A 13675-nucleotide genomic window follows, 5' to 3' on the forward strand; every position below is an offset into this window, starting at 1 on the left:
ATTGAGCATTTACACCCCACAGGTGTCTGACAGATTTTTTGAACAGTGATCCGTGAAAATGAAAAATGTAATTTTTCATTTGCACAGCCCATTGTTCCAAAGATCTGTCAAATGCCAGTGGGGTGTAAATACTCACTGCACCCCTTATTACATTCCGTGAGGGGTATAGTTTCCAAAATTGGGTCACATGTGGGGGGTCCACTGTTCTGGCACCATGGGGGCTTTGTAAATGCACATGGCTCCTGACTTTTATTCCAACCAAATTTTCTCTCCAAAAGCCCAATGGCTTTTCTTCTGAGCCCTGTAGTGTGCCTGCAGAGCACTTTACATCCACCTATGGGGTATTTCCATACTCAGAAGAAATGGGGTTACACATTTTGGGGGACTTTTTCCTATTTCCCCTTGTAAAAATGAAAAATTTGGTGTAACACCAGCATTTTAGTGTGCAGTAAAATAAAAAAGTTATAAGGGTCAGAAGATGACAATTTTAAAGATATCAATTTTCCTGCATGTAGTTATGATTTTTCAGAAGTACGACAAAATCAAACCTATATAAGTAGGGTATCGTTTTAATCGAATGGACCTACAGAATAAGGAGGACTCATCATTTTTACCAAAAAATGTACTGTGTAGAAACGGAAGCCCCAAAAAGTTACAAAATGGCGTTTTTGTTTTTCAATTTTGTCTCACAATTATTATTTTTTCTGTTTCGCCGTAGATTTTGGGTAAAATGACTGATGTCATAACAAGGCAGAATTGGTGGCGCAAAAAATAAGCTATCATATGGATTTTTAGCTGCAAAATTGAAAGGGTTATGATTTTTTAAAGGTAAGGAGTAAAAAACGAAAGTGAAAAAAACCGAAAAACCCCTGGTCCGTACTCCGGTGGAAAACATTTTTTTTAAATCAACTGGTGCCAGAAAGTTAAACAGATTTGTAAATTACTAATATTAAAAAATCTTAATCCTTTCAGTAGTTATCAGCTGCTGTATAATACAGAGAATTATCTTTTCTTTTTGAATTTCCTTTCTGTCTGTCCACAGTGCTCTCTGCTGATACCTCTGTCCATGTCAGGAACTGTGCAGAGCAGGATAGGTTTGCTATGAGGATTTGTTCCTACCCTGGACAGTTCCTGACATGGACAGAGGTGTCAGCAGAGAGCACCGAGGAAAGGCAGAAAAGAAATTCAAGAAGAAAATAACTTTCTCTGTATTATACAGCAGCTGATAAGTACTGAAAGGATTAAGATTTTTCAATAGAAGTAATTTACAAATCTGTTTAACTTTCTGGCACCAGTACATTTAAAAAAACAAATGTTTTCCACCGGATTACCCCTTTAAGCCATTCTTAGAACAATCCACTGTTTAGACCTCTAGTGATCAGCCATCATCTGTGGTTTAACTCAAGTGTTCCGCAGCAAGTGTTTTGTTTTCCCTGCAGTGCCACCACAGGGCGAATAAACATTTGGGGAGGTGGGCATTTATCAAACCATGCCAGTTGTGCAAATCCTTATAGGTTGCTAATTTTTACACAGAAATTGCAATGTTTGTATAAAATCTTGAGACTTTTAGGATTTGTGCGTTTTGCACCAACGGGGAGAAAAGTAGACAGGAAGGGGGCCCAGCTTCGCATGGAGGGGGTGTACAAGGGGCTCGCCATTTTCACATGCCACTTTAGGGCCAATTTGTAACACCTAAAGTTGCAGAATGAGCAATGAGCTGGTGTATATTTTTGCGATAGATGTAAGGGTAGCTGGATTTACTAAGAGGCACGTTAGTAAATCCAAAAAACTAAAAATGGGCAGAGCTTTACGTAAGGGCAACGTACCCGAACACTGCAGATGTATTTTAGCCACCATTCTGACAAATAGATGAAATTCCTTTATTGACACAGAGTTTTTAAGAATATGTTTTTATAATTAAAAAAAATCCCTTTAAATGTTTCCCTATGAACACCCCAAATGTTGTGAGGTACGGATAATATAATATCTACACTTGTTTCTCAGTGTTCTTCAGTCTTCACTACTGAATATATAGAATGAAAAAGGAAGTTGCGGGAATCAAGTTTCTAATAATAGGTTTGTTTAAATAAATACAACTAAATGTCCCTTCATGTTCATATTGTGGTTTTGTGTGTGAAGAAATGCAGTTATTGTGGTTCAGTTCATATGAAGAAATGAAGTGCAAACAAACTGGTATAGTCTTAGTACTGGGCGCCAGGGAAGTCTTCTACACACAATGATGGTCATTTATTAACATAAAGATTATATTACAGTTGTTTCCGCTTATGTCGTTCACAGGAAAATACACTGCTCAAAAAAGATAAAGGGAACACTTAAAGGGTGACTCTCATTAAAAATAATGTTTGCTATTGCACTCCTTATGGGAAATAAAAAATATTTCTAATATACTTTTTTTTTTAAATGTAAAATTTTTTTTTTCTGTTTTATTTGTGCTTAAAAAAGTTCAAGAGCACAATTCCCCCCATCTCATACACAGACTTTGGACCGAAGCCCAAACACAGGAAGTGCAGCCTGGAGGGCTGAGGGGGGTGTGTCCAGCCTCATCCAATCATAGCTCCTCTCACATTTAACTGCCATATGCTGTTGGTTGGATACACCCCCCTCAGCACTCCAGGCTGCACTTCCTGTGTTTGGGCTTCGGTCCAAAGTCTATGGATGAGATGGGGAAAATGTGCTCTTGAGCTTTTTTAAGCACAAATAAAACATAGGAAACTTCTTTTTTTTTTAAAAACAAAGTATATTAGAAATATTTTTTATGTGCCATAAGGAGTGCAATAGCAAACATTTGTTTTAATGAGAGTGCCCATTTAAACAATGCAATGTAACTCCAAGTCAATTACATTTCTGTGCAATCACACTGTCCACTCAGGAAGCAACCCTGATTGACAATCAATTTCACATGCTGTTTTGCAAATAGAACAAACAACAGGTGGAAATCATAGGCAATTAGCAAGACACCCCCAATAAAGGAGTGGGTTAGCAGGTGGTGACCACAGACCACTTCTCAGTTCCTATGCTTCCTGGCTGATGTTTTGGTCACTCTTGAATCCTGGCGGTGCTTTCACTCTAGTGGTAGCATGATCTACAACCCACACAAGTGGCTCAGGTAGTGCAGCTCATCCAGTATGGCACATCAATGCAAGTTGTGGCAAGAAGGTTTGTTGTGTCTGTCAGTGTAGTGTCCAGAGCATGGTGGCGCTACCAGGAGACAGGCCAGTACATCAGGAGACGGGGACTAGGACGTAGGAGGGCAACAACCCAGCAGCAGGATTGCTACCTCTGCCTTTGTGCAAGGAGGAGCAGGAGGAGCATTGCCAGAGCCCAGCAAAATGACCTCCAGCAAGCCACAAGTGTGCATGTATCCACATAGACGGTCAGAAACAGACTCCATGAGGGTGGTATGAGGGCCCGATGTCCACAGGTGGGAGTTGTGCTTACAGTCCAACACCATGCAGGACATTTGGCATTTGCCAGAGAACACCAGGATTGACAAATTTGCCACTTGCGCCCTGTGCTCTTCACAAATTAAAGCAGGTTCACACTGAGCACATGTGACAGACATGACAGAGTCTGGAGACGCCAGGGAGAACGTTCTGCTGCCTGCAACATCCTCCAGCATGACCAGTGTGGCAGTGGGTCAGTAATGGTGTGGGGTGGCATTTCTTTGGGGGGCCGCACAGCCCTCCATGTGCTCCTTGTGAGACCATATGCTGGTGCGGTTTGCCCTGGGTTCCTCCTAATGCAAAACAATGCTAGACCTCATGTGGCTGGAGTGTGTCAGCAGTTCCTGCAAGAGGAAGGCATTGATGCTATGGACTGGCCCGCCGGTTCCCCAGACCTGAATCCGATTGAGCACATCTGGGAAATCATGTCTCGCTCCATCCAACGCCACATTGCACGACAGACTGTCCGGCACCTCATCAGGAGCATGCCCAGGCAATGTAGGGAGGTCATACAGGCAGGTGGAGGTCACACACACTACTGAGCTTCATTTTGACATGTTTTAAGGACATTACATCAAAGTTGGATCAGCCTGTAGTGTGGTTTTCCCCTTTGATTTTGAGTGTGACTCCATATCCAGACCTCCATGGGTTGATAAATTTGATTTCCATTGATAATTTTTGTGTGATTTTGTTGTCAGCACATTCAACAAAAAACACATGTAAAGACAAAAGTATTTCATACCATTAGTTCATTCATTCAGATCTGGGATGTGTTATCTTAGTGTTCCCTTTATGTTTTTTGAGCAATGTGTATAAAGAACAACACTGAATTAACTCTTCCTTTAACACTCTAAAGTGTGCACAAAGCAAGTACCTACTAGTCATACTATGTAGAAGGCCGGAGATATAGGCCCAAAAGTATAAAAGTAGTTGCATATTTTGGCCTTTTGTGTAAGACCTGTTGCATCAGCAAGTAAAAGCTGTAATAACCTCTATAGGCTCTGTCAGCGACATGATAACATGGTACTAATCGGTTATCCTGGCAGCCAAAGACAAAAAAAAGCTTCTAGGTAATAGGTGCCATAGCTAAAAGCCTATTGAATCATGCCAGAGACATGACCTAATAGATGTGTGTCAATGTAATGATGACAAGCAAAAATGCTTTCCAAAATAATTATACCAACAATGAAACAATTTGTTCAGTGGGTAAAAAAAAAGTTAAATGAAAAGCTATAAACGTCTGTGAAATGGATAATAATTTTTACACATATCAATGGTTTTCAAAAGTTGCAGTAAATCTCAGGCTGCAACTTACTCCTAATTTCAGACATTTCTTAAATGGATGTGTCCTTCCTAGTAATACTTGTTGGATGTAATGTCTGCCTGACCAGAATGCTCTCCACAATCTGATCTATGTTGTACAACAACCCTTTACTTCTCTAAGGCTATGTTCACACTGCAGAATTTCCACAGCAGATTTTTCTGCTGTGGAAATCCTGGTTCTAGAGTCTGTAGAAAGAATAGACATATCTATTCTTTCTGCGGAGTCCACATTGAAATGCATTGCCGTCTATGAGACAGCACATTTCTGAACGGTCATAGCACTGGCATATTCTGACCGATTCATCTTTGTACAATGCAATCTATGGTAACAAGATGATGCAGGATAGGCAGGACATCCCTTCTGACATCCCTTTTTCCTAATTACATTTACAATTGACTTTTAAAATGTTAAAAACAGCATCTGATCCATTTTGAAATGTGATGTGAGCACTACTGTTGCAGCGGATTGACCTGGCCCTTCCACCTCCTGGTAGATCAGCAGGGCTATCAGTATTATGACCTGCAGATCAGCATTGAGCAGTGCTGATCATTATACACGTTGAGACACTCCTGGCTAGAGTTGAGTGACCTTTGAGAGGTTCGCGGGTCGCCGAATTTTTGAACATTGCCAGGTTCGGCTTGCATGAACCTGGTAATGTCAGAGCTTATAACTCAGACCATCTATATTATTGTATAATGTATACAAGAGTTAACAAGTGCAATTTAACCCTTTCACTGCAGGTTGAAAAACTTGGCAAGGCCAGCGAGCCAAACTTTCAGAAAATTCACTCAACTCTACTCCTGGCACTGCCCCGCAGGAAGTGTACGAGATGTGGGAGTGAGGACAGGTACAGTTATGATAATAGACCTGTAAAAGAAAAAAAAATTGCTAAAAGAAAAAAATCTGATCCCGCAAAAAATGTATTATAAAATATATATATATATATATATATATATATGTCAATCAGGCAGGCGGGGAGCGAGCGCTGTGTGTCACACACACAGGGCTTTGTGTACAAGTGATCCTCCACTCCCCTGCCTCTCGTTCCCGCCCCCCTAAGAATCCTAGTAACCCGGCCATCAGCGTTCCCTGTTCTATGTGCACTTCCAAGCCCGAGCACCGCATAGAACACGAAAGGGAGGATTTGCTACTTGGCAGGCTTCAGCTGACGTCACGCCTGCAGGGTAATGCCCACTTCTGGCTGAGAAAGCTTACAGGCAGTGAGCAAGATTTGAAAGAAGATTATTAAGGAAATACACGGTGAAAATTAAATTGGCAGGTAATGAATAGGGCAATAAAACAGCAGCATAATATGAAGAAATAGACATGGTGGCATGTGTGGCATGTACCTATTTATACCTATTTGATACCACAGCACCCATAACACCATACAGAAAAGAAATTTGAGAAAAAGTGCAGCGTTCAATAAAAAACTGTAGGAAAACACTCAGTCCCAGGGATTATTCAATATGGCCCTGATTTACTATAGTAACTGCAAAAAAATAAAAAGGGAGTTTGACAGCCATATTTGACGGGGCATACCGGCAGTGTGAAAGGTTCCTTACTCTCCATTTTACTAAGTAAACCCGAAAAAGGGGGTCGCTGCCAAAAAGGGGGCATGTCCCCGACATTTTCACACAAAAAAACTACATATTTGCTAAGGTTTCCACAGAAATGTGATGGATTTGAGCTGAGGAAAACCCGACAGATCAGAGCATGTGTAAAAAAAAAAAAGCAAAATGTATGGAAACCTTAGTAAATACCGTGGGCAAAAAAATGTAGGGAATTAAAACCCACAAAGAAAACTACACTCCACTCTTAGTAAATCAGAGCCTATATGTATGGAGTTTTTACATAGTTTTTTTTTTTTTTTTTACTTTGGAAATAGAATTGAAGAATAAGATACTAAATCATTTCTTTGGGTTAATGAGCTCTTATGATGGAAGACTACATCCTCTGTGCTGAGCAATCTCTTTGCACAGTATGCTGCTCATAGAGGAGTAAATGATTGATGGTTTCTTTAAACTATAGACTTATGGGGTTTGCAAGTTGTTGTGTTGAAGTGTGGACGAGCTGTAGAAGAATGACAGCTCCAAGTGTCATTATTTTGCCTGTCAGTTCAGATGACGTGTGTCAGTGACCCTATCGCAGAATTTGTTTCATGCAACAATAAAACTATCATGCTTCTATGAGCCCATGCTTTGCCTTACCATATGTGCTAGGGAAACATTGCCATCTGGAATACATAGGTTGAGCCCTAAGGAAAACAAATTCATTCAGCAGTTTATGCAAAAACAATGAAAAGAGATCCAAGGGCAAAGCATTGGTGTACTGAAGTTCTATCAAATTCAAATGTGGTTATGAAGCCACTTTGTTTAAAGCTTTTCCACATCCGTCCTGTTTTTTCATGACACATCAGAAGCTTCCATTTCTATTATTTAGTCCTTTTAAGTTTGATTTCCTATTACTTTGGGCATACCATACCAATGTCATACACAATCTATTAGAAAGTGATCTCTTCAGAGGCTGGCATAAACTAAAAAGTTATTTGTGAAAAAATAAAAATGTTTTAAAAAAGGAACCACAGACATGGACAGGTCTCTTATTACAATGAATTGTGAGTTACTCTGAAACTCTGTGGTATTTCAGAGAAAGCATGGTTTAAAGACAAGGAAAAGTCAAGGAGTCTCTATTGGTTTCTTTCCACTTTAGGATGATCCTGGCTCATCTATAAACTATGACATGTCACAGTGACATTTTAAAATGGGTTGGGGTCTTAGTACTTACGCCTTCACTGATTATTAGAATGAGCAGGAGAAGTACACAGTTATAAACTTTACTCCCCGACTCACTGGGATCTGCGTCCAGATGCCATGGGCTCCATTATAAGTATATGGAGGCCATGGAGGCCATCTAGTAAAAATGGAGGGAGATGGAAAAAAAACAACAAGTGAAGCACATAAACACGCACCTTTTCTGCTTGTTCTAAAATTAGGTGGACCTTACACATTTTTTTCATAAGTAAATTAATAATTGAAAAAAAATGCATGGCATCCCCCTATTTTTCATAAGCACCCAGATAGAGAACCAAGCAGCAGCAGCCTGGCACTTCCAGGGTGTTAAGGGCCATTTATTTTGGCCTAGCATAACAATACCAGCCTGCTGCCACCCCAGGCCTGACCATCACTTGGGGCAGTCGGTACCCAGCTCCTTACAATATTCCTATAATAGATGATCAAGGGCCCCTGTGCACTACTCAGATGTAAACCACACCTACATAGATGCCCTTTCCACATACAATTTGATTAGTAGTACACTATTACAGTGTGTTTTGCTGTGTGTTTTAAACCTAATAAAACACGTTTACAAAATTGCATTTAAAAATTTGTTTGCCTAGAGAAGGCATATCTGTGTTGTGTTTTTGATAAATGATAATGATTAGCATTGTTCCAGAACATATGTCTTCATAAAAGCATACATTTTTACATGTGCACTGCAAAGATGCTCAAGAGGCAGCAGCAGGCCCCATCTCTTGCCTGGGCCCTTGGGCAGTAACCGAGTGCCTGACCTGTCTGCCTACCTCTGTTTTTGATCAACCCTTATCCAGTCTATGGCTACTGTGGCATATTCTATCCATATTTTAAAGATATTCTCATGGCGGTACCATATGGTGATACACAAATTGCCTACAAGTCCATAATATTGAGCACCCTCTAGGGGGCTTTATTACTTTGTAAAAGGCGATCACAAGAACAGAGGTCTCTTGTTCGCTGATGTGAATGGAACAGTGGTACATGACCAACTTTGGCAGTCCCATAGTGAGTGAATAGAGTGACTTCTCTTTTTATCAGTAGCAGTCCCAGTGGTCAAACCCCCACCAATCAGATAATTTTCCCTTATCCTGTAAGTGATGATAAGTTGTAATCTTGGAAAATGTATTTAACTAAAATCTATTCCATCATTTATAAATGAGGAGAATTTATTCTCTCAGTGCTACAATACACTATACCATTTGCCATTTGTAGGGAAAATAATTGTGTTCAGTATTAGGTGATGTAACAATAGGAACCACAAGGTCAGTCTATAATGAGTAAAGCGGGGCTGGAAATGAAGTCTGTATAAAGGTCAGAAATGAATAACTGTAAGTACATCGTCTGCGTAGTCCTCAGTAATACCTGCACTACATTGCATTGTTACACAGATTGATTGCCACTTACTAATTTGTCTACACACAGTGAAGGAAAGCTAACAAAGCTTGGGTTATGGAAATAATAGGTCAGTTGATCATAACAACCGAGAAGACTAATGCATTAATTCACCAATGGGCTTCTAAAAAATGAGTTTTGTAAACTGATTGGTTGCAGCTCCATTTTTTTTTGTATACTAAGTATTAATAAAGCACCCTGTATTGTAAACACTTTAGAGTATGAATGAATAGTACAAGTGGATGTAGGAAAATTTGTCATACTTATTAACAGAGAAAAATGCCTCTTTCTCCAATTATGTGGCTGCTTTCATGCAACGCCTTCACCAACCCACTAAGGGATTAGAATAAATGCTTTCCATATAAGTTTAGGAAAGGGAGGTGAGGAGGAGACAGTGGCTGGAGAGTTCCAGAACTAGAGAGAATGCTAAAAGACTGTCACATATGGGCAAAGAAAAGGTGAAGCCCTGCACTCACCCACAACCTCTTTCCGTTCCTATTGCGTATACACCCTAAATGACAGATCCACAAGCACGAAGACAGTCCCTGCCTATCTACATGCTGGGCCTTCAGAGTCAAAATAACAAACTACAAAAATACTCAGTAGCAGGTCAGGGGATTGTCAGGAATACAAAAGGAAAATGCACACTTAACAATACAGAGGGAGACAAACAAACCAACAGATAAATCAGAGTCAACAAGCCGAAATCAGAACCGAGAGAACAGGAGAGATGCCGAATCACAAAGCAAGGGGTTAATCCAGAAAAACTAAGTCAAATACTAGATAGCAGAATTCAATATAGAATACTAGCTACAGAAAATATCTACTTTGACTAGCAAGGTGCCTTAGCCAATGAAGGCTTAACCCCTTAAGGACGCAGGACATAAATGTACGTCCTGGTGCGGTGGTACTTAACGCACCAGGACGTACATTTACGTCCTGTGCATAACCGCGGGCATCGGAGCGATGCCCGTGTCATGCGCGGCTGATCCCGGCTGCTGATCGCAGCCAGGGACCCGCCGGCAATGGCCGACGCCCGCAATCTCGCGGACGTCTGCCATTAACCCCTCAGGTGCCGGGATCAATACAGATCCCGGCATCTGCGGCAGTGCGCGATTTAAATGAACAATCGGATCGCCCGCAGTGCTGCTGCGGGGATCCGATCATTCAGAACGCCGCACGGAGGTCCCCTCACCTTCCTGCTTCCGGCTCCCGGCGTCTTCTGCTCTGGTCTGAGATCGAGCAGACCAGAACAGAAGATAGCCGATAACACTGATCTGTTCTATGTCCTATTCATAAAACAGATCAGTATTAGCAATCATGGTATTGCTATGAATAGTCCTCTATGGGGACTATTCAAGTGTAAAAAAAAATGTAAAAAAATGTAAAAGTAAAAGTAAAAAAAAAGTGAAAATCCCCTCCCCTAATAAAAAAGTAAAACGTCAGTTTTTTCCTATTTTACCCCCAAAAAGCGTAAAAAATATATTTTATAGACATATTTGGCATTGCCGCGTGCGTAAATGTCCGAAATATTAAAATAAAATATTAAAATAAAATGTTAATGATCCCGTACGGTGAACGGCGTGAACGTAAAAAAAAAAAAAAAAAGTCCAAAATTGCTACTTTTTTAATACATTTTATTTAAAAACAAATTATAAAAAATGTCTTAAAAGTTTTTTATATGCAAATGTGGTATATAAAAAAAGTACAGATCATGGCGCAAAAAATTAGCCCTCATACCGCCGCTTATACGGAAAAATTAAAAAGTTATAGGTCATCAAAATAAAGGGATTATAAACTTACTAATTTGGTTAAATAGTTTGTGATTTTTTTAAAGCACAACAATAATATAAAAGTGTATAATAATGGGTATCATTTTAATCGTATCGACCCTCAGAATAAAGAACACACGTCATTTTTACCATAAATTGTACGGCGTGAAAACGAAACCTTCCAAAATTAGCAAAATTGTGTTTTTCTTTTTAATTTCCCCACAAAAATAGTGTTTTTTGGTTGCGCCATACATTTTATGATATAATGAGTGATGTCATTACAAAGGACAACTGGTCGCGCAAAAAACAAGCCCTCATACTAGTCTGTGGATGAAAATATAAAAGAGTTATGATTTTTAGAAGGCGAGGAGGAAAAAATTAAAATGTAAAAATTAAATTGTCTGAGTCCTTAAGGCCAAAATGGGCTGAGTCCTTAAGGGGTTAAATAGTCAGCTAAGCAGGTATGGTAACACCAGGTATCTAATAGTGGGTGAAACAGAACCATGATATGCCAGGGTGTAACCACAGCAACCTAACAAAGAAAACAAACAGAAGATTTAAAGAGACCCTGCTCTTACAGACTATAGGAGTTTACTGTATTACCTGTCACCCTAGTGCTGAATCTACAGCTTATACTGTTTAGTACTGCTCTACAATGTCCTCCATACTGCAACTGCCTCTGAAGGTGTAACCAACAACATAGGCAAATATGCAGGATAATCATGTACTGTATATACAGGCTAATATACAGGCAATACAGACAATTCAATGCATAAAAAAATTATTAAAAGGAGGAAATTATACACCATAAAAAGAAGTATCAATAGAGACTGAAACTGTAGTATATTGCAAAATAGTTCTAGGCATGAAAAAATTGGCAAGATACATATAACCAATAACTCAGCACAATAGCCATCCAGATATAAAAGCCTATGTAATGGTCTAAAGATGTGATATAGATAGTCAGGGGAACAGGATCTTCTTTTCTGTGTGTGCAGTGTACGGAAGACATAGTAGCTCTTCTTCACCCACTAACCCATGGACAACTAAAAAAAGAGTGATGGAGCCTGCATATACTATATACAAGTTATGTAGTGCTACCAATCATGTACACATAGCTTATCCTGAAAACAGCTTGGTATTCTATAAATTAGCACACAACTACAATTTATATATATATATATATATATATATATATATATATATATATATATATATATATACATATATATATATATATATATATATATATATATACCTTTTTATTGGACTAACAATATTGTAGAGACAAGCTGTCTGTTCTTTCTGTAGGTACCGTATTTATCGGGGTATACCACGCACCGGCCTATAACACGCACCCTCATTTTACCAAGGATATTTGGGTAAAAAAAGTTTTTTACCCAAATATCCATGGTAAAATGAGGGTGCCTGTGTGCGCGTGTATACCCCGATACACCCCCAGGAAAGGCAGGGGGAGAGAGGCCGTCGCTGCCCGCTTCTCTCCCCCTGCCTTTCCTGGGGTCTAGAGCCCTGCTGCCGGCCCTTCTCTCCCCCTGGTTATCGGCGCCGCTGCCCGTTCTGTCCCCCTGACTATCGGTGCCGGCGCCCCATTGCCGGCGCCGATAGCCAGGGGGAGAGAAGCGGCGCCAACAGCCAGGGGGAGAGAAGGGGCAGCGGCACCCATTGCCGGCGCCGCTGCCCCGTTGCCTCCCCCCATCCCCGGTGGCATAATTACCTGATGCCGGGGTCGGGTCCGCGCTGCTGCAGGCCTCCGGCGTGCGTCGCCTTCGTCGTTGCTATGCACGGCGCGTGCATGACGTCATGCGCCGCGCCGTGCAGTGCATAACAACGACGCAGGGGACGCACGCTGGAGGCCTGCAGCAGCGTGGACCCGACCCCGGCATCAGGTAATTATGCCACCGGGGATGAGGGGAGGCAACGGGGCAGCGGCGCCGGCAATGGGTGCCGCTGCCCCTTCTCTCCCCCTGGCTGTCGGCGCCGCTTCTCTCCCCCTGGCTATCGGCGCCGGCAATGGGGCGCCGGCACCGATAGTCAGGGGGACAGAACGGGCAGCGGCGCCGATAACCAGGGGGAGAGAAGGGCCGGCAGCAGGGCTCTAGACCCCAGGAAAGGCAGGGGGAGAGAAGCGGGCAGCGACGGCCTCTCTCCCCCTGCCTTTCCTGGGGGTGTATCGGCGTATAACACGCACATAGACTTTAGGCTAAAAATTTTAGCCTAAAAAGTGTGTGTTATACGCCGATAAAAACGGTAATTTTCTGCTGACCAGCTTTTGTTTTAAATTGTGTGGTTGTCTGAAGGCCAAGATGGGAGGTTCAAGGAAGATTTCTTTTAGCATCTCATCTTCTGCCAATATTGGCTGCAAGTCCTTGATAATTTTGCGTATTTCTTCAAGGGCCGGATTGTATGTGGCTACCAGTGGTACGCGTGGGGATGGTTGTATCTCTCTGTATTGTAGCAGGTGTTCCCATGGTGTTTGAAGGGCGGAGTGTATTTTCCTATTGATTGTCCTAGGTTTGTATCCTTTTTGTTTGAATTTCTCAGACAGTGTTTGTAGGTGCAGGTCTCTGTCATCAGGGTTGGAGCAGATGCGATGGTACCTGGTAGCTTGGCTGTATGTGATGCCTTTCTTTGTGTGTGAAGGATGGAAACTGGATTTATGTAGATAGATGCATCGGTCTGTGGGTTTTCTGTACACAGAGGTTTGTTGTGTGTTCCAGTTTATTATGACAGTAGTGTCCAGGAAGTTCACAGTTTCTGTAGAGAAGTCCATTTTGAGTTTGATTGATAGATTGAATGTGAAACTTTCAGTGTTTTTCATTTTACTTCTGTCCAAATGATGAAAAGATCATTGATGTAATGGTAGTATCTGTAGGGTTTGTGAAGTTGTGT

The 13675-nt window shown here is 41.2% G+C and overlaps 1 long non-coding RNA gene across 1 annotated transcript in view; it reads left to right on the plus strand.

The window, feature by feature from the left end:
• Window positions 1–2004: 2004 nt before the first annotated feature.
• Window positions 2005–13675, plus strand: part of LOC130310913 (uncharacterized) — a 40261-nt gene continuing 28590 nt past the window's right edge. Inside the window, exons 1-2 of the long non-coding RNA XR_008859381.1 lie at window positions 2005–2076; window positions 5529–5635. This is a non-coding gene — a long non-coding RNA (uncharacterized LOC130310913). The remainder of the gene's footprint in view (window positions 2077–5528; window positions 5636–13675) is intronic.

This window comes from Hyla sarda, chromosome 1, assembly GCF_029499605.1.
Source record: "Hyla sarda isolate aHylSar1 chromosome 1, aHylSar1.hap1, whole genome shotgun sequence".
In the NCBI taxonomy this organism is placed as follows: domain Eukaryota; kingdom Metazoa; phylum Chordata; class Amphibia; order Anura; family Hylidae; genus Hyla; species Hyla sarda.